General features: G+C 39.8%; 2 long non-coding RNA genes across 4 annotated transcripts in view; both read right to left on the reverse strand.

Moving 5' to 3' along the window:
* Positions 1-7,897, reverse strand: part of LOC120405772 — a 65,292-nt gene extending 57,395 nt beyond the window's left edge. For 2 of the 3 annotated variants that reach the window (XR_005598853.1, XR_005598854.1), the window contains exon 1: positions 7,836-7,879. This is a non-coding gene — a long non-coding RNA (uncharacterized LOC120405772). Of the gene's footprint in view, positions 1-7,835 lie in introns of all 3 variants that reach the window. The other variant, XR_005598855.1, reaches the window with a different exon arrangement.
* Positions 7,898-15,849: 7,952 nt separating this feature from the next.
* Positions 15,850-22,344, reverse strand: part of LOC120405774 — a 44,926-nt gene continuing 38,431 nt past the window's right edge. The window contains exons 2-3 of the long non-coding RNA XR_005598857.1: positions 17,731-17,926; positions 15,850-16,161 (exon numbers count right to left, since the gene is read on the reverse strand). This is a non-coding gene — a long non-coding RNA (uncharacterized LOC120405774). The remainder of the gene's footprint in view (positions 16,162-17,730; positions 17,927-22,344) is intronic.

The raw sequence follows: 22,344 nt of genomic DNA on the forward strand, positions 1-22,344 counted from the left end.
CTCAGCTTGTTGCGCAGCAAGTGTTCAGGTAAACATACCCTAAGTCACTTAGGTCTTGTAACCCTGAACACAGCAAGGCCTAAATAACTTTAAAATTCTGTGCCTTGTTGCATAGGAGCTTGCTAGCTGAGGTGAAGTTGAACCAACATCTTGTGCCAGTTGCTAATTTGTTGTTGTTTGGTTAATTGAGGGTAAGGCGGAAACAGCCCGGTTTATCATATTTTGTATGTACATACTATTTTTAGCATTGTTTATTCATAGGAGCAAACTGCAAGAGTTACTTCCCATTTTTTGTTCCCACAGAATAGGGGTGTGTTTTTATTTCCATCTTGTAAGATGGGAAGGACATGGACTCACTTCCCTATGTGCAATAATTGTACAATAACTAAAGTAAATCAAGAAGTAGCAAAGAATCCTGTGGCACCTTATAGACTAACAGACGTTTTGCAGCATGAGCTTTCGTGGGTGAATACCCACTTCTTCGGATGCAAGCCGAAGTATTCACCCACGAAAGCTCATGCTGCAAAACGTCTGTTAGTCTATAAGGTGCCACAGGATTCTTTGCTACTTCTACAGAACCAGACTAACACGGCTACCCCTCTGATAAAGTAAATCAATCATCATAATTTGATCAAATCTTTGTAAGAGCCAAGCTAACCAAGAGATGCAAAGATTCAGACTTGGCACAAAAACATTTAAACAGTGTTAAACTAATGACAAATTAGAAAGAAGTCATTTCCATTAGCATCATTCAAACCACTCACAATAGTTTTACTTTAGTAGAGTCCTAAATAGAACAGACAAGGATTTGAGAGGCATAATCACTTCCCATAACACTCAGTGATTCAGCAAATACGGAAACCACTGCAGAAGCAGGGCCAAGCCACAGGATCTGTAGCCAGTCTGTCTGTAAATGTTTTGGAACTATTTAAACAATGAATAATAATAAACTGCCAATGGTGGCAGTAATGGTTCCTGGAGGAAGAGGCTAATTATAGCTCACTCTCCCCTGTCAGGGAATTGTTTTACAGCTTTGGGGCACTTTTGATGTACTAGAGTAATGTGTCTTTAAAGATTAAAGCCAGCTATGAAAGCAGGAACCCAGGGGGGCTTAGCCATAGAAACTCCAGGAAAGATTGAGACTATGTAAACTTCTCGTGCTTATTCAATTTGGGCCTGATCCTGTGAAGTGGTGTGCATCATTAAGTGCTTTGAAGTTGGTAGGAGGTGATGGCACGTGACACATTTTGAGGTTGCTGGAAAATGGTCCTGGAAGCACAGTGGAACTCCATAGATTCTGAACGGAATGCACCACTGCTGATCTATAAGAAGATTATTATAGTGTATGTTGTCAAGGTAGCTCCTTTATGCTAACAGTATTGGCAGTCAAACAAAAAATACAAATGCTGCTAACAATCTGTCCCTATTCTCTTATAATTTGTATTGTTGTATTCTGTAGTGATGGCCCAAAACTCTTGCAGTTTACTGTAGGGTTATGGTTTGCGGCGTTGTGCTCTTATAATTGGGAATGATAAAAAGATATCTAGCACACTTGTTAGTTAAATGTTTTTGCAATTGACAGCATGGTTAATGCTCCCAGATTTTCCAGCAACAGCTCATTTCCAGGCATCCCCTCTATTGATTCTCAGTGTTTCCAAAGCATTGTTTTTTTCTATGCTGCATTGTTGTCAGATCATATGCAAATTCACTACACTGGGAAAACAGCATGCATGATTTACTAGGGTTTATCTGTAATCCTTCTAGAACCAGATGGTAGCAATTAATCTTGACAGTAACATCTACTACAGTTTGGTTTGGGATAAGAAGGGCAACAAAGCCTTCCTATTAATGTCAATGGTACAACACACACAGTTGTCTAGATCCTCCACTGGTGTGCATTGGCGTACCTCAATTGATATTAGTAGAGCTATGCCAATTCATACCATTAGGTTCTGACCCTTCAGCTCAATCTCTGAACTTCACAGGAATGTGCTTATTTTTAAACATACACCTACTATAATGCAGGCAATTTTTGGTGACCTAAAGCCATTTTTTAAAGTAAGACAACCCACTTGATACTCCCATCTATCTAACACTGTCACATTGGATATAAACTGTGTTATTTTTTGACTATGGAAATAAATTGTTTCTAGAGTGGAAGAAAATTGATAGTCACAGCATTGACTCAAGCCAAGTTAGAAAAAGAGCATAAACTATTACCAACTATCCACAAACAACCTTGATGGGAATCTTGGTATTGTCATGACAATACCAAGCACTGAAAATGTATTCTTTAGGTATGTGCAGAAGCAAAAAGCTTACTAAAAAAAAATTGTAAAAAATTGCTTCACATTTTATGGTGTAGTTTTTATCCACGATGCAGGAAAACTCTTATTCTCATTTGTTTTTATTTTATTTGAAGAAGAAGAAAAACACAGAAAAAGTTAGTCTAATTTTCATAAAGTTTCACATTCATACAAAGAGAACATCTCTCCAATACGTGAAATTCATTGGCTGGTAGGTAAAGAGTAGGTAAAGTAGCAGCTAAAATGTCTGTTTTATAGTGCAAAGGCAATGATTTCAAATCTCAAAGATGTGCTTTTATTAGAAATCATTCATATATTTTATTCTCTGTCAAAAACAACACTATATATTCACTTATCTTGATCATCTCCAAATGCTCTGGATTTAATGAAACTATTTAAACAACTGTTTTCTTTGTTCAAGAAACAAAACAATATACAGCATTACATCTGTTTTTCATAAAATCTTAAATGCATGCTGATCTTGTGCTGTACTAGGGAACACATTATAAGCCTTGTGGTCAATGCTGTATTAGCATTATTTTAATACTAAGTATATTTCTGTTGTACCATGTGAATATTATGAAAGCTTTCCACACCTGTCAGAACATCTAAAAATCCTTTGGATGATGAGCAAATAACGCTTTATCTGTTCACCCACTTTGGCTTCACACCTTCACTCAAGCCTTATTTGAAAAGTCCCATGTTTTATCTTGGCTGGATTAGATTAACTCTTTGGGAATCATATAGTTTGTATGTACTGTAATGTGGGTTCATTTATAGTACTATATTAATCTGTATTAGTAATGAATCTGATTCTCAGTCATTTCTCTGGCAAAATTCCCATTGAAGACAAGGCTTAATAACTACAGAGGGTAGAATGTTTTGGGACAAATTTTACCTGGCCCTTGTGAGTAAGGGATAGAGAGAGAGGGTACAAGCAGCACAGCAACTGGTCTCCCTACCTTCCTGCGGTCACAAATCACCTCAAGGGCCTAGTCTCAACTTCCTCTCTACTCCAAGCCCCTCCAAACAAGTGAGCTGCACAGAGGGTGCATAATGCCCCATCCAAAGGGATGGTGTAGGGTGACCAGATGTCCCGATTTTATAGGGACAGTCCCAATATTAGGGGCTTTTTTTAATATGGGCTCCTATTACCCCCCAACCCCGTCCCGATTTTTCACACTTGCTATCTGGTCACACTAGGATGGTGAAATGTGTGCACTTCCCTCACATGCTAAGGAACTCGGGGAGAGATGATGCCTTTTTAGGCATAATCCTTCCCAAAGCTTCCCCTCTGCAATCCAGCCATGCACCAGTGTAACAATGGCCTGTCCTTAACCGCAAAATTTGGCCCTTGCTGTCGTACATTATAAAGGCAAGGAATTCAAATAGCATTAAGCTTTTTCCTTTATAAATAAATTACCACAATGTTCCATCAACTAAGTCATATATCTATTAATTCTTGTAACTTTTGTAAACATAAAAAATACCTAATTCAAAACTTTTAACATATTTAGAGCCAAATTAGTGAAATAACAGTTAGTTCCATAAAGTAAAGACGTGATATCTCTAGAAAGAGACATTGTAAAGATCTAGCCATGCAAATGGCCATGTTTCCTTGGCTTCCCTCTGAAAGTTCATAAATCCACACATGGTAGTTTTGGATTAGGGAACGGAGACCAAGTTAAAAATAATTGTGTCTTGTCTGGTTAAAATTATGCCAGACCCCAAGCATATAAAGGGTGGTTAAAGTGTGAGGTTCAAATCTCTATTTGCTGTCAGATAAAGTCACATTGCAGTAGCAAAAAATTCTCTCTTTATAGCAAAGTAGGAATCTTTGCTAAATCCTCAATCAAGCACACAAAAAAAAGGCAAAGGAAGCAATCAATGAGTTCAAGTACAATTCAAAACCCTATAATTTGACATCTACCTTCCATTTACATCATATCACACAAAGATTAGTACCAGATTCCACTATTTGTAATTATTTTATGGGCATTTCTATGGCATTTCAGTATTGGGAAAACATCTTTTTTCATGCACTGGATTATCAAGATGCTAACAAAGGGTCTGATGTTGTGAAGTTCTGAATGCCTCCAGAGGGGTGCTGAACACCTCCAGTTGCCATAGCAGGGACCTCATTGAATGTCAATGGGGCTTAAGCTTCTAAGTCCCTGAAGCTTTTTTGAAAATATTACCCACAAAGCACAAGTCAGGAGGAAGATGCAAAGCTGGCATAAATTCATTTTTGCATTCCCCCAATCCTGGGTCACTTTTTGCTGGGCCTCACCCCAGCATAAATTATGCCAGTTGTCAATGACCCCAATACAGCAGCTGGGGAAGCCAAGTCACACTTTCTATGCTGATATGAGAGGTGGTGTAGAAGCCACTACAATGGTTATATCCATAACAGGATCCTCTCTGAACTTGGATGATCTGAATCCAGCCAGATTTCCCTGTTTCTGTGGCACAGAGTAGCTGCACCATAGCCAAGAATCTGACCCAGGGATATCAAGAATAAAGGATAATTCAGATCAATACTATTAAATGCCCCACACTTCTTAGTCCCTATCATTTACCAAAGTTCAGGTTAGTTTCCTTACCTCTCTGTGAAAAATCAAGTTTACAAATCTCAGTCTTGATAGAATCTAACTTCCAAGTTTATTATTTTCACCATGACAAACAAGGGCACTGTTGGAGTTTCAAATGTCCTATTGGCTGAGTTTAGCAGCAAGAAAACCTGAAGATAATTAATGAGCTCTGTCTTCATTGGAACCTGCCTGTCAGGGACAATGGCTAGGACTTCAGGAGGCAAAGAAAATTCTCTTCTCTGATATTTTCATTACAGCAGATAATTCAGGATCACTTTTCATTAGTTGAATTGGAAGGTGTCACTTGAGCTTTTAAAAGTACTATCCTCATTATGTTGGATTCTACTGGAGAGGTGTTTTGCATCAGTGAATCCCCATTAAAGGTCAACTGACAACACTGAAAAGTTGGTGAAAAAGAAATCATTAAATGTAACATTATTGATCAGTGTGTAATTGTCCCATTAAAATTCATGAAGTTTCCAGTGATTGCTCTTCACCAATAACAATAGCTTACTGGGGGAGTGTGTATTTGATGTTATATCATACATCTGGGACTTTTACTAGCAGTTGCTTTTTTAAACAGAAGTTAACTCTTATCCAGGAACAAGGCAAGCATGCTTACCCAGCTTATCTGCTTATCCAGCATTTCCACCTTCTAAAATAATTTGCAGTGAAGCTGTAAGAATTGAAGCATGTGCTATTTCTCGCAAAACTTAGCTTTGGATTCTTGCCCCCTATAAGCAATGACAGAGGACAGCTAGTCAAATCAGGATTCATAGGACTCTCACCTATCAGTATTTTTATGGGCCATCATCTTCCCCATTAGATCCTGCCCTTCTTCCCTTTCATATGCCACATTTGCTCCATGATGCTTCATCCCATTGCCAGGGTGACAGGCAGCCTCCCCATTCTGTTGCTCTTAAACAAACTGCTGGGTGGGGCTGGGAAGTGATTCACCACAGTTCTCCTCCCCCAGGAAGATCTCAGCTTGCCCTGCTTTGATATGTGAGACCCTAATAGCAGCCAAGAACCTGGATCTCTCTCTCTCTCTCTTTTTTCTTACTCTTGAAAGAAAATCATCTGCAACTCATGAGTTTTTCAAATATTTCTAATGTTCCTGGACTTCCCAAATATTTTACTTCATTTCACGCAAATGGATACAATTAACATGCTATTTACATTGTGAGTGAGGAAAACTGTAAAATCTCTATGCTGTCCCTATTCCATAGCACTGGAATCAATGTAGCTGACACCGTTTAAAAATTTCTAAACAGCCTGTGTTTCTCCGTGGGCCTGTCAGTGCTAACTGTAGGGTTTGAGGGCAGCTTGAGTCATCATTGACCTCATTTTGTAGGCCAGAAAGGCTAGAGTGAGTTATTGAGCAATCTCGAGCTAATGCCTACTTTTCTTCCTAATGACTTGAAATTTAGCCCATTATGAGGTCTTCTCTAACTAGCCCATTTTGTTCTTTTCCCACTGTACTGCTTAAAAGCCTGGCAAGGGTAAACAAGGGGGAGGAGCAAGAGACTTCAAACAGCAGCAGCTGTCTATGGAGATCAGCTGCTAGAGGGGAAAGAAACATGCCCTTGTCATAGGTCTCACCCCCACTTGGAGCTGTTGGGTTCCAATGTGGGGACCTGCCTTGGTTTCCCTCTAAACTAAAATCCTAGTTTAGATCTAGTAAAAGCTGCCACCACTCAATCAGGTATGTGGATTGAGACACAGTCCTTCCCCAAAATCCTAGGGGATTCCAAGAGCCCCAAATCCATGGAGTTCTTACACCCAGGAGAAATAAACCATTCCCCCCTGCTTCCTCCCCCCTCCCTTTTCCTAGGAGGGACACCGGGATTTAACTACAGAGGGATACCTCCCCCTCCCCTTTCCCTGAGAATCCACCCAAGGAAAGACCAACCAAGTCCTTAATAGAAAGAATAAAAAAAGAAAAGTCACTGTCTCTGTAACCAAGATGAAACAATACAGGGTCTAAACTTATCAATCTCTGGAGATAATTCCCCCTCCCCCTCCCTCTCCCTCAGTAAAAGCAATATCAGCAAACAGGAATAAAGAATTTCCTTTAGCAAACACACAATTGCAAATATAGAAAGCAACTCAAAAGACTAATCCGCCTTTCTAATTAATACTCACTATTAAATAGTAGAAACTACTCCAGGAGAACTTGGAGACATGAGTGACCTCTCTTAGATCCAAAGAGAGCTCTAACAAAGAACACAGACAAAAGCTTCCCTCCACAGAGATTTGAAATTACCCTGTTCCTTGATTGGTCCTCTGGTCAGGTGTTTCTCAGGTTACTGAGCTTGTTAACCCTTTCCAGGAAAAAGAGACCTTAACCCTGATCTGTCCTGCATACACCAAAAGACATCTGCTAGCTGTGGGAGGGAGAAAGTTCTGTATCCCCACCAAGGAATCTGTCAGGTCAACTTGGAGAAAAGTAAAGGGAGCTATGATGGTTAAGGCCAGCCAAGAATCTGATACTCTTAATGTCTGTCCCCCACTTCAAAGAAATCCCAAACTGGCAATGTGTTGCGAGAACAGGGAAGTTATTCTGGGGAGATCAGCAGGCTGCTGTTTTGTCCGACCAACTCAGCAGTGTTCCAGCCACAGGAAGAGCTGCCAGTCTCCCTTTCTCCCTTTGAGAGAGGAGATGAAACAAGACTGACTGAGTTGCACTAGCTTCTCTCTTTTCCCCAATCAAGCATGATGGGATGGAATCTTCTATTCTGAGGGGCTTCCTGGAGTCATTTTAATCATAATTGTTATTTTTTTGTTTGTTGCAAAGCTCAGCTAATGTGCTCAGGAGGTCTAGTTCCACCCCATCCTGTAGCTGGCAGATTTTGATAGGGTTTCCTCCCCTCCTCTCCCCTTCCTTCCATAACCGATCTTAGACTGCTGAGCCTGTCTTCAGGCAAGTGCTGCCTACCTCTGCTAAGGAGAGCTGTGGGTATTAGGCATCTCTCAGAATCGGGTCCAAAGTGAAGATCAGTAGGGAGAACTGTCCAACTTGCTCTAAAGAAAAGCATCTTTAAGGAACTATCTGAAGCAATCTCAGAACTGTTACCAATTACCTTTGAGAACTCATGGAGCACAGGTGAAATCCCAGAGGACCAGACAAGGGCAAATATAGAATATATCTTTAAAATGGGAAACAAAGAGGACCCAGGAAATTATAGACTAATCAGCCAAAATTAAATACTCGGAAAGATACTGGAACAAATAATTAAACAATCAGTTTGTAAGCACCTAGAGCAGGGGTAGTCAATAGGCAGACCACAATCCAATCCGGACTGCCAGAGGCTTTTGACCAGATTGCAAAACTCTGGGAGGCTGTGGGCAATTAGTGCAGGGGGAACTAATGCAGAGAGAGGAGTGACTAGTTTCATGCTGGTGGGCTTGGGGGAGCTGGTGCCCAGAGCTGACTCATAAGAGGAGGGGGACAGGTGTCCACCTTCCCTTTCCCTCCCCTAAATGAAGCTCCACCAGGTGCGCTGGGGAGCACCAGCACTCAGGGTTTCAGCCCTGAGGAAGGCAGGCCAAAGGTTGGGGCTTCAGGCTCACTGGAGGCTGATAACAGTTATCAAATATGTTAAGGGCTGTTATAAAGAGGATGAGGATCAAGTGGCAGGTAGGACAAGAAGTAGTGTGCTTAATCTTCAGCAAGGGAGATTTAGGTTCAATAGTAGGAAATTTTTCAAACTACAAGGATAGTTAAGCTCTGGAATAGGCTTCCCAAGGAGATTATGGAATCCCTGTCATTGGAGTTCTTTAAGAACAGCTTGGACAAACAGGTGTCAGGGATACTCTAAGTTTACTTGGTCTTGCCTCAGAGCAGGGGACTGGACTTGATGACCTTTCAATATTGCCTCCTGCACTACATTTCTATGATCTTATCCTTATATCCTGCTTTAAGTAACTTTTATTTATGAACATCTTGACAGCTTTCTATATTTAAAAGATGCAGCTGTGCTGTAGGGAAATCCTGCATATCATATTCAGTTTCTTTACAAGGACAAAACTACAAGTAGAAAGTGAATTCAGGATTTCTGACTGGTATTTTTTTTTAAATCACACAGTATATCATACCCTGTGATGTTAAGGAATATATTTATTTTTTACCCCTGTTATCCCAGTTAGGTAAGTTAATGGACACCTCTAATCCAGTCAGAAACATAATGTAAACACTAACAGAATATAAGAGGACAAGCTTTGTGCTTCACAAATAGCTTTTGTATCAGTATTAGTTTACTGCCAAATTGTAAATTCAAACTGATTCATAGTATCAGTCTTCAGTGCACGAGCAGCATCAATCACTCAAGCTTTATTGCATCAGCTTTTGTTGTAGCAGAGTTATATATCATATTAAAATACACAACAAGAATGCACAATGGAAGTACACAATGCAAATACATAGTAAAATACACAATAAAATATATCATAAAAAGACATCGCTCTACTGTATGGATAAGGCTAAAATTGAAAATGCTAGGTAGCAGCACTGTTGAGCATATTTCACCATTATATTACTAGCGTTCAACATAGTCTTAAATTGCACTATTACCCCTCAGGAATTTATATCTATTTAACCTTTCAAGTTCTACTAATATGTGTGCCTCTCCAAATAACAGACATTCTTCACTTCCACCAAGTAACCAGCTAAACATTTCTTTCCCTACTCATATTTCAGTATTTACCAGGAAAGTATTCCACCAGTTTCTCCTATAGGTGACCTACCACAGTGTCTCCTTTCACGAAGGTGTTCCTTCAAATGGCACGCTTTGCTTATATCATAGATGAATGAAAACAAGGATGAAGGGGAGGAGAAGGATGAAGAAGAGCTGCTGCTTCTTCATTTATACAGTTGCTGACTATTCAGTTTCTGTTTTGTACTTTAGTTTCTCGCTTTGATCCTTCATCCTCAGCTCTAAAAGCTGTGGGACATACTTGCCCTAATTTCCGACAGTCCTCTTTAGAAGAGGAACAAACTGGGGCCACTCAGACATTTTGTACTGCTCTAGTGGTGTAAAGCAGCTAGATACCTGTGACCTTCTAGATCCCTGCATGGGACTATTGTTGAATCCCACTCCCACCATTATGGCAGTGGGTCCTGCCCAGGATCCCAGTCCCACTATAGGGCTCTACACTACTCCCATGCAGGGCTCTACTACCTTCCCCCACACCACCACCTGTGTAGGAGAATCCCTGGGTGCCACAGCGCCAACACAGAAGCTACTGATCTATTCCTTTCCTTCCTCACCCTTGCACAGGTGGCATTACCAAGGAAAGGAGGGCATAGCTGGAGCATCCTTCCATCCCCAGCTGTCAGAACACCTCTCTTGGCACTATAGGCAGTCAAATTTAAAAGCTACTCTATTTTACACCAGAGAATGAGCGGGTGCCAGATGGCCTTGGGAGCTGGGGAGCATAAAGCTGGAGTAATATAACTTTGCCTTACCTTTCTGGTCCTGCACCAAGCACATCTCTGCTGGAACAGAAAGCCTATGCCATAGATTCAGGGGTCTGCGCAAGTATAAGTCTTTTCAAATAATTCCAGCAGCAGTAGAGAGGAGTGCTTACTTATTTATAGCATGCCTACAAACAAGGCACCTGATTCAGATTTCACTTACTCCACTTCACACTGGTGTAACTCTTGTGATGTGTCAGAGTTACTGGTAATTTTCACTAGTATGAGATCAAAATCAGGTCCAAAGTCTCTGGAGCTGGGTTTTCCCTGGATTTATTTGCTACAGGATATCACTCATCATTTTTGTTTGTTTGTTTGTTTAAACAAAATGTAAGAAACATCATAGTTGAAGTTGTTTTTTCTCCACGAAAAATTCTGTTTCTTTGTTATAAGCTCACCTCTCTTTTTCTGTCCATATGAATTGCATTCTGACTGTGTGTGTGTGTGTTAATTTTTCTTTCATCGATCACACTGATATATTTGTTGGTCTAGCTGCTGGTCCTGATAAAATCTGAACATTAGACCTGTTGGACCACCTCAAGAAGCAGCCTTAGCAGAAAAATGTGCCATCAAATACTGTGTTTCTTCTTGGTTTTTTTTTTTTTTTGACTGACTGACAGTAGATAGGAAAAAATCCCTATCTAATGAATGTAACGAACAGCTTGCCATAATGTATTGCCTCTGAAGAATAATAAAACATTGATTGTTATGTTCTACAGGAGTTAAAAGGCTACTGTCAAGGTATTTTTCATCCTTTTTGGTACATTTTTCCTCTCTATTTTATAATTATTAGAGATGAGAGCCACAGTGTTCAGATCTGGATCTGAATCATCTCAAAATGTCAGAGTGTGTTTTTTAGCTCAGCCTATTTTTAAGATAGAAGCATCCACAACATTTGCACCCTAGCCTGGATCTACAGTTCGGAAGCTCATAGCTGTTTTGACCAAGAGCTTGGGGTTGACCTATTCTAGAGAAAAGAAAAGAGGCAGCTGCAAAATTTGGATTTGCAGCCAAATCTGGATTCAGACGTGGTTCAGACTTATCTGTAATCATCATCCTCTTGACACTTATTATTGCTTTGTTTTTGTAGGGTTGCTCATGGACATGAGTGTTGCTGAAGTCTTTCCCAAGGATGGGAGGAGAATTAGAAAGAACACTGGAGAATTTGTTTTATGTAAGTAATATAATATAAAACCACAAGTAAAAGCCTATGCTGAAGATCTTGCAGAGCTTGCTTCAAATTAAGCCTGAGGCAGCCCTCTGAACTCAGTGAGCTGCTACTGGATCATACTACCCATTATAGTCTTTCCATGGCATAGGAATATTGAATCTTGTTATGTGCTCGCAAGAGACCTGCTTCTAGTCTTATACAGCAGTGTGAGTCAGGGGTAGCACCCTTTAAATCAGTGGCATTACATCTATGCAAAGCTGCTGTACAGTAAATAAGATCACAGTCATGCCCAAATGTTCAACAGGAACTAGTCTGTTAATTATTATCAGAGATGATTCTTGGGATATTCTGTTTTGAAATCCCATTTTTGTTTTCTGTGGCATAGCTAGTGATCCCAGCCTGAAATCTGAAAGCAGCTTTTATCAGCACTATAGAATAGTCTCCCTTTTTGGGAGCATTTAGGGACCAGAGATTTGCTTCTGGTATGCAACTTCACCAGAATGTTTAATTAGTTAGCATATATTCACGGGATTATTGTGGTGTCACTGTTATGGAAGGATGCTCACCATCTGCAGAATCACACAGTGCTTAATCCTTTGTGTGCTGCAACCATCGAACATGTCTAGGACTTATCTTTTCCTGAGGAGGTCCCTTTGGTTTCAGTAGCTCATCAAAACACATGGCATATGGTCATAGCACTACACTTTGCTGGATATACCCCAGATGTTTAAAGGCAGTATAGTAGTTAAAAAGTGTGTCACTACCCGTGCATGTAATTGTAACTAAAGAGTGACCTGGGAGCATTTTTTTTGAGTATTTTAATTGAGTTTTTTATTTGTATGTCAGTTCAAATGAAAGCTGCACTACATGAAACTTCAGATCAAAGCCCCTTAGTTCTGGATATGATAAATTAAGGTGGGCTTTATTATCTCAGAAAGGCCACCTAATAAAACAAGGGCCCAAGTAAGCTTGATGGGCCTTAATTTTCTAGCTCAGGCCTTATGACCTGACACAGTGAATTTACTGCTTGTATATAATTTCAGTCAGAAAATAGTTTCTAAAAGTTGACAGTAGTTAGTGAGGTTTTAGATGTACTTTTCCTTACTTTGACAGCTTAGAATTGTGATGTGAGGAGGCTGCCAAGATTTTGTAGTGCAATTAAGTGACAAGCAAACTTTAAAGGGATTTAGAGTCAGGCTGTAAGTTGAAAACCAGGTTTGTGTCTGGATTTAGGTTTGATTTCGATGGTAGGCCTTCCTGTTTGTCTGCCCTTGAGCTCTGGCCACTCCAGCAACAGACACTGAAATTAGATTATAAATGTTAAATTCTATAACAAGTTCACAACAAAAATGATTTTTACAGGACTCTGGAGACTTTCTTCATTACCTTTTAAATAAAATAACTTTCCATATATGTGACTTTTTCCCCTATTCTAATAATTGGATTGTCACTCCTTTTTGCTATCTTCACTATTGTATATACAGGTTTGCACTTCTTACATTTGCAACTCTTCATTTCTGTGGTTTGTTTCTTTTCTTCTTTTTTTTAATCTTTGTCTTTTGAGCCACGTCCCTATTCTATTTTCCATTTCTCTCTATTTTCCATTTCCATTCCAGTCTAAATTACTCGTTTAACAATTTTTCTTTTTCCTACTCCTTCAATTCTGCCTTTCTATCTCCATTCCAAACCCTGGCAGATACTAACTTCTTTTTTCCAGGTGCTCCACCCACGTCTCCTTTTTTAATTTTTGACCTGCTCAGCCTTTTCTTTTACTACCTAAATGATCAACATGGAATTCAAAGAAGGAAAGAAAAGTACAACTATCTAAGATAGCGCATTTTCCAGTGATTGAAAGGCTTATTTCACAGAGTAATGGTTTGCCTTCAGTAGTATGTTTATGTCTGATCTCCTTTTAGCATCTATCTATCAGATTTCTCCACTTTCATGTTGGCTAATTAGTAATCATTTTAATAGGCATGCACACCACTGTACAGTTGTTGAACTATATCAGACAAACAACAGGTTCTCACCCTGGAGAGTTTACAATCTATTGGATGCTTTGTATGAAAATATTGTACATTGAGATCAAGTAGGTAAACAGCAATGATGAAATCCTGACTCCACTGACGTCAACAGCAAAATTCTCTTTGACTTCAACGGAGCCAAGATTTTACCCTAGGAGCCTGGGGGTGACACTCGGGGCCTGTTTCTACCTCCTTATGCTGTCAGAGTAACAGCAGCAACAAAAACAGTGTAATAGAAAATTAAGTCCTAACAATTTGAAAATTCAGCCCATTCACTTACAAAAAGAGACAGACGTGATCCTGAATATGGAAATGTTCCAGGCAGCCAGATTCTGCCAGATTCCTCATGATAGAGTAACTGAGGGTTCCTTTCCTTCTGTTCACTGACAAAACAGTCTGCTATGATTTGATATATTAGTCTTAGGGCTTGGCTACACTTACAAATTTGCAGCGCTGCAAATTGCAGAGGGTGATAACACACCCTCTGCAGCGCTGCAAATTGCGGCGCTACAAAGCGCTGCAAATTGCGGCGCTACAAAGCGCCAGTGTAGTCAAAGCCCCAGCGCTGGGAGCCGCACTCCCAGAGCTGTCCGTTATTCCCCACAGGGAGGTGGAGTACGGACAGCGCTGGGAGAGTTTTCTCCCAGCGCTGGCGCTTTGACTACACTTAGCGCTTCAAAGCGCTGCCGCGGCAGCGCTTTGAAATGCAAGTGTAGCCAAAGCCAAGTCTCTTCCAACACCCACAGACTAAAATGTTTTTGCTTTGAGTCAAACACGTAATTTCTCCTTTAAATGCAAAGAGAAATGAATAGTATGTAAATAATCATGGCAAACGGAGCTTACTTATTGAAATAGGAAAGTCATCCTCCCTTGATAAAAAGGATTGTATTTAGTAGACTGGAAAAGTAACACCTCTCTGAAGTAAAGGGATTATATGTGTCACACTGCACTGCAAGTTGCGTGTTTAAAACAAACAAATGCATCAAATATTCTGAGAGTCACTAAAAGCAAAATACTGTAAAATGCACATGGAATCCCACAGAGAGGCTTGTATAATGCTTACTGAACCTCAGATTGTAGTACAGTGAATCTTCCCTCCCCCCTCCCCCCCATCACCTTTCACCTACGGCACTTACTGCAACTCTGCCCCTTCAGCTTTTAACCTGTTTTAAGAATTAGGGCTTGTCAAAATTACAGCCGTGATTGAGTCAGTGGACTCAATTCCCATCTGATTGCCCCCAATGCCTTTACATCATGGTTTCAAAGTTCTAGAGTAGATGGAAGCTAACAGTGTTCCCACAGCAGGCTCTAGTTACAGAGACTTTGTTCTGGTAGGTCCCAGCTCCACTACAGCTCATAAACCATGTTGTAATTGCATCATAGGCCAGTCAGCTTGGAACCAAGTCCCTTGACTCAATTATAGTTGTAGTGTAGACAGTGTCTTACTCGGTTAGAGCTCAAGCTAAAATAACTGACTCCAGCTAAAGCAAATAGAGATGCTATATCTCCTGCTGATCTTTTGTATTTAATACGATTACAAAAATTTGTTTGCTTCCTATGTCCTCTCTATTTCCCAAACATAAATATACAGTATTCTAACCAGAGGGAGAAGAAATGTCCTCTTTAGTAATTAGGCTCCCTGACTCTGAACTTGAGAGATTCTGGGCTAGCTACACTCCAGCCCAAAGCAGAAGGACCCCAGTGGTAGAAATACTACCTGGGAGAGTGGGAGATTGAGTGGCACAAGCAATCCGCCAACATCCCCTCCACCAAACCTGACCAGCAGCAGCTGAGGAGGGGAAGTGATGCAACCTTTTAGCAGCCTCCACTGAAAATACTTCTCTGAAGCTCATAATAAAGACCCTTTACATATGTGAATAGGCTGATTATTTGTTAATGTTGCTGAGGTGGTAATTAAGATTTTGTGTTAATGCAAACTCCTGGCAAGAAATGCAAAATCATGAGACACCTCTTACCCTAATGCCCACACAGCATGTTTCTATTGACAGTGACAGATTCTGCATCTTCACAAGGAACTTTCTTTAGCCTCCAGCAGATAAGGGGAAATATAAAATGAGGGAGATTGTTGTGAGGGAATGTTACATCCTTGCAGATAACCAGTATGTGTAGGCAGGGAGACTTATGGTTACACAGGATGGATTTTCTGTTTTTCTAGGGTTCCCTGGTTTTTTAACCGATTTATATACTTCAGCCAGTGAGAACTTGGTCAACAAAAGGTTTTATAGTAAAAAGTCATTATAATCTGTCAATAACAGCACACTGGACAACAAAACCAAGACGGTTCCACGTTTTTGACATTTGTTACACGTTTCAATTCCTTGTGTCTCGCACCGATGGGTTTCAAGATGGCGAGATGTGCAACAGTGAAATGATGGCCACCATCCCTGTGGGGAGGCTCTGGTTCAGATATATTAAAACAGTGGGAAATTGCAGTCATCTTTCCTAGGGACAGCCTCACAGCAAAGCTTTAGCAAATGGCAGATATCTTCCCTGAAGATGGTCTGTGGTTTCAATTATACTAGACATGTAGTCCTCTCATATCTATATTCAGAGCAATTCAAAAGGCCATAATCTGAAAGGAAGTGGCATTAGTCATGGAGAGCAGAAATCTGCTGAAATTTTCTGTTTAAGCCCTTTCCATTCCCACCACTACCACCACCTCAAAAGGGTATGATTTGATCCTTGTTACTTGTCCATTTATCAAGGTTTCACAGAATTGACTTTTGGGTTTAGGTCATATGGAAGTTTTATAATATATCACAGGGGAAGACAGCAATACTTGAATCCAAACTATTTTCAAAAGGGAATTTAAATATACAGCGCAGGATAGAAGGAAAGATTTTATGAATGTTCTTCATGCTGGGATTTCCGATCCAGGACATTCCTGCCATAGGTGCTGGAACTAGGGGTGCTGGGGAACTGTTGCACCCCCTGACTTCAAGTGGTTTCCATCATATACAGGGCTTACAGTTTTGGTTCTATGGCTTTCAGCACCCCCACTATACGAATTGTTCCAGCACCCTTGGTTCCTGCAAGCAGAGTCATTCTAGACTTTAATTTCCTGTCACTGATGATAGGCCAAATTCTACACGCCTTTCTTGCACTGAGCAGTGTTTACTCACATGAGTAAATGCTCACTGTAGTGAATAAGAAATGCAGAATCAGGCACCAGATTCCTGTCCTTACTTACTAACTACTGTAATTTACTAGTTTTGTTTATGTCTGACTAAATTTGAAAGCTGTTTTCATGGTTAGAGATGAAAATGTAACTCTCCATGAATAGGACATAATACAGCTAAGAAAGCTTGGGAAAATCCTCTTTGCAATTAAACTATGGATGCAAACGAAAACTTGTCAAGTGTGTGAGCCCTCTGGGTAAGCTTAATTGAAGATTATATCAAGCCCTACTGTGGAAAAAACCCATGAGAAGAGTGATTTTGTGTGGGAAATTTTTTGAACAGAAATTTGTGGAGTTTCTCCACACATCATATGGTCAGAGAACAGGGTTTGCTTCCCTGCATAGTGAGACAGCGTGTGGCCCTTCAACCCTTGAAATGTGCTGAAATCTGCAAGGAAGTTAGTTATACAGTTCTTGGGGCACTACAGGGGCCTGGCCTATTTGCATAGAATGCCAACCACTCTGCATTACTCTCTGGATCCTACCACCATATGCCTGCTCTCTAACCCCACTTCCAAGATTACTGGAGTTCAGAACAAGTTCTCATAGGAATTAATCATAGAATCATAGAATACTGGGGATGGATGGGACCTCAGGAGGTCATCTAGTCCAACCCCCTGCTCAAAGCAGGACCAATCCCCAATTAAATCATCCCAATCAGGACTTTGTCAAGCCTGACCTTAAAAACCTCTAAGGAAGGAGATTCCACCACCTCCCTAAGTAACTCATTCCAGTGCTTCACCACCCTCCTAGTGAAAAAGTTTTTCCTAATATCCAACCTAAACCTCCGCCACTGAAACTTGAGATCATTACCCCTTGTTATGACAGTCAATACTAAATCCCATGTAAGATGGTTCTCTGGACATGACCCCCTGACCCTTGCAACAGACGGGGGATGATATCTTGACCTCATTGAAGTCAAAGGGAGTTTTGCCATTGACTTGACTTGAATATGGATTTCACCTGAGACTCTCCCATGCGGTATTTGCAGAAATGGGATTCCATGGACTTAGAATGGAAATATGCTGTTAGCTCATATCCTCCTCCTGACAGATTTTGCTCCATCACTGTACACTACTTTCACATCCTGCACACCTGAAATTGGCAGTAGTGGGTTCTGTCATTTGGGTATCTAGAGCACCACCACACCTTGAAAAATCTGAGGAAATAAAATCAGAAGAAAGCAAATGTACATTCATCCCAATACCATGCATCAGAACTCATTCACAGAGGTTTCAGCCACCTGCAATTCATGCAATTGTAATTTTAACCAATTTTCTCCAAATCTGGTAGCTGGTTGTTCACAATTAATTGGACCAGAAATTAAATTTTGCCCATAATTGACTGAGGGTACAAATTTGGGAATGCAACGTTAATAAGTCAGATTGAGACCCATTTTAAAATGGGGACCCATGACCATTTACTGCTCTGTTGGCTGCCTTTCAGAGCACCTGGAAACAGATTGGCAACTCAGCAGTACAGTAGAATAATTTTCAACATAAACAGCACAAGTAAAGAGCAATGAATAGGTAATGTTAGAGAGGCTTACACTTTCAGTGTCACATTTTGGTAAACAACAAGCTGCAGCTCTGATAGACCTATTGGATGTCCTTCTGTAAATTGTCAATGCTTCTCTATAGGAAGAAGAGTTAAGAGATACAAAAGCTTGAATGGCTTCAGACAAGGCCATAAATATCTGTCTGTTTATTCCATGCTTAACCAGTTTTTTAAAATGATCTTTCTCTTGCCCACTTCAACCTTCCTCACACCCAATCCTTCTCCCTCCACCTTCTCAACACACCCAGGTACAGTACTTCATCTTTCCCTTGACTTTTCTTTTCCATCCAGCTCTTCATCTTGATACTCATCTCTTATTTCTCTTCTGCCCTGCTCGTACAATCAAGTAGGAACTCATCATTCTGGCTTGGACAGGATGATTCCTATTTTCTATTCCCCCCATCCCCACCATGGCAGAGCTTCTTTTTCATTTTCATCCACCCACTAACTTGATCTATGATCTGTTTTGCTCTTATGCCTTCAAAAATTCCCTGCTTTTGCTGATATCCAACAGAACCATGGTGTTGGTTTCATTAAGTTTAACAGCTTTTGCTGGGCCAGCTAATTATTTCAAATGTCATCAACCCTGGGGTTTTGCCTCAAAATGAATTGGAGAGCTTAACTTTAGGAAAGCCCTAGGGTATTCATGATTTAAAGAGAGCGGCCATACCAGATGAGTGTACCAGATCTACAGAACCCAGGCCTTAAAATGGATTTGCAAGATAAAAAATGTAAAGGCAACTAACAGTAAAAGGCACTTTCAGGAAGCCAAAAAACTGATTGAAAGGAGTTCTTGTGCAAAGAGATTTGAGCCTTCAAAAAGGCCTGTCTTCTTTTCAGTGCTTTGGTTTTATTGTTTTTCTAAATTGGTTCCTAAAGTGATAGGTAGTGTTGCCATGCACTGTTACACATTTATTTTGTGTTGCCCCAGAGAGAGCTGCATTTAGCGGGGCCTGAAGTAACTCCTAAATATATGCCACAGTTTGCAAAGCATTTTTATATCATTCCAGATGACAAGTGCTATATAAATGTAAATCATTATCATCCCTAACCCAACTTCTCAAGTATTCTGAAGAATCAAGTATTTCTGGTTCAAGCAATAAAACTGTCTCTGGCTTTTGAGTCTGATATAGGTGGGGGCCCATTCTAGCTAGACATGGTTTTTCGGTCATCTCAACCCAATTTGTGAAACAAAACAAAACCTTTTTCTCCCATGCAGCAGAAAAGTTAGAATAAAGGTATGAACTGATAAATATTTACTAGCAGAAACATGAGATGCAGCTGAAAGATGAAATTCTACAGAAACGGTTATACCTGAGGAAAAGCTGTTTGAAAAATATTCTTACTGTTGTCAAGCAGCATATCACATATTCATGATTTTGGACGTAGTGAGCGGTGGGATTCAGATGTATCTGGTTTGGGTTTTTTTAATCTTGAAAGTGGAAAACATCAAAATTGAAAGATGGGGGGGGACCAAAATTTCTCTTAAAAATTGTGAGATTTCTCCCAGGATCAATTTCACAATTTCTTCCAGTGGAGTAGAATTTTGCTACGGTCACTGAGACAAGCTCTGTTCACTGGTACTAGAGCAAAACTGTGCCCTGGAGTTTATTCATAAAAATCTTATCAGAAGAGTGTTCACACATTCAGAAAATAAAAATTGTTTGCTTCACCCAGATAGATGATCCAGAGGAAATAAATTAAGAACTCCTCCTGAACCATCCAGAACCATCACCTAAAACTTTCATTGAACTGGTCTTTTTTGAGGTCTGGAAGTATTTGGAATATCTATAGCTATATAGATATTAGTGGGCAAGGTTCTAGCCAAGACCAGAAGCACAAATGTAGAAATGCCAGAAGAGGGACTGTGTTCATTATATGTCCAGCCAAGCTGGAAGCAGAATTATTAGAGATCTTATTGGAAAGCCTTTTCTCATGACAATACCTTCCCTGTTCTGAAGACCCAAGTGTTTCAGAAACTTAATGTAAAGTTTGATTAAAGCATCTGAATTTTTGGGTGCTTATCTGAGCTGAATCACCCAGTGTTTTGAGGCTGTCTATTAGCAAGCAGTTTAGAAACATTGGTTGTTCTGTCTCACATAATTATACTTTAAAACATGGTCAGCAGATGCAGTCCTTGTCATCAACCACATGCTTTTCACTACCCTGCAACATCTGCATTGGTGGAACTATGCCACAAAAATGTCCTCTGTATTCCAAACCTTCACCATTGCTATATGCATGCTGTACAGTAGCAGCTCATAGGCTGTGCAATAATTAAACTGCAGTTCAAATGCATACACTTTAGTGGCAGAACAGAAAATTAGCTACAAAACTGGAAAACAGACAACTGTTTGTTCATATAAGCTATTTAAAACCTATTTCTTTTTTGTAAATACATTTCCAAAGTTATCTGACTATATCGACTCTTTTTAATCAGTGTAGATAAACACAAGATAAAATACTTCTAAGTACTGTGGGACTACATAGATTCTCCCTCCTTAAAAATAATGAATATGTCCTCCTAAAGAACTTATCTTGGAAGGGTGTCCTGGGATTGATTTTTCCTCTTTTCTGGGCTTCCCCTATAGAAGACCCTTCTCCCTTTGTAGAACTATTCACACTTGATGGGGATTGTCTCTTTTATATCCTTTTGATGAAAGCATGAAATCTTCAAGTCTCCCTTTCAGTCTCATCACAGTTCTGGATGGATTAGCATTTATGTTGTTAAAATACAGTAGTGTGATTTTTGTCCCACTTGGGTTGTAGCTACCTAGAAATATAAAAACTGCCATACTAGATTAGATCAATTGCTTATCAAGTCCAGTATTCTCTCTGTCTGACAGTAACCTGTGCTTTGGAGAAAGGTGCAAGACATTTCATGGTGAACTACTATCATATCACCTGCCCATATGAGAACTTTCTTCCTAACTATGTCAGTCAGTGATAGGCTTATGCCCTATAGCATGAGGGTTTATCTCTCTTAGCCGCATAAGTGTCCGGTCCTTGTTGGAATTATACTAAGCTCTTGATAAAATATGTCAATGTGATGTCATGATAATAAGTTCTGCAAGTAAATTAGGTACTGTTTGGAAAGTATTTTGTCTTTTTTCAGTTTTAAAATTTGTGGCCTTTCCCATTTTTTAAACATCCCCTCATTCTTGTTTCATGGAAAGGAGTAAATAAGAGTATCCTATTTCTTTTGTCCAAGGACAAGTACCTATGTGGTTCTAGTTCATTAAACTTTCTTTTTAATTAAATGTATAAAGCTCCAATTTTGTGCTGATTGGGGTGCTTTTCTAGTGGCTGATTTCATAGTGTCTCAGACAGATTCTTTTTATGGTGCAGCTAAAACGGATTCCCTATATAAATGTAAGATGTTTTCACTTCATCTTTTAAAAGTGGTGTCTGATTTGACAAGGAGCATAGCCTAGCTAAAAAAGGAAGTCTATATTAGTTACTTTAGTATCCATAGTAGACTCTGAGCACATGGTTGCAAGCCCCCCAAATTACTGCGATAGTTACTTCACAATCACAAAATAAATATCCTCTGCCAAGAAACATTTTTATTAGCCTTCCTGCTGTATTGCATAGAAAGCGAAAAAAAGTAGAAACAAAGTGCGTGACCTAGATCAATATTTGGATTAATGTCTCCCATTCCAGCTAACCATTAGACAAGGTCATCAGCAGTATGCAAAAAAAAAGAATTAAGTTTTAGCAATATCAAATAAGATTTTTCTTACTTTTTATCCAACTGAAATTTACAGGGGAAGAATATCTGTACAAACTACATATAAACCATTTACTTCTTAACATCACTGTTCAAGGTTATGAAGTGAAAAGACTGTCAAAAAAGATACGACAGATAAAGTTGCTACAATACAGCTATGTGGCTTATAAGGACATTATTGGTTAATATATCAGTTTTGAGTTCTTGGGTAATTTGAAAAGCATTTTAGCTACTTATATTTATCAGACAAGGTATACGAAAAACAAGGGACAATTTTGCTCCTATTTGCT

Source organism: Mauremys reevesii, linkage group 5 (assembly GCF_016161935.1).
Source record: "Mauremys reevesii isolate NIE-2019 linkage group 5, ASM1616193v1, whole genome shotgun sequence".
Taxonomy (NCBI): domain Eukaryota; kingdom Metazoa; phylum Chordata; order Testudines; family Geoemydidae; genus Mauremys; species Mauremys reevesii.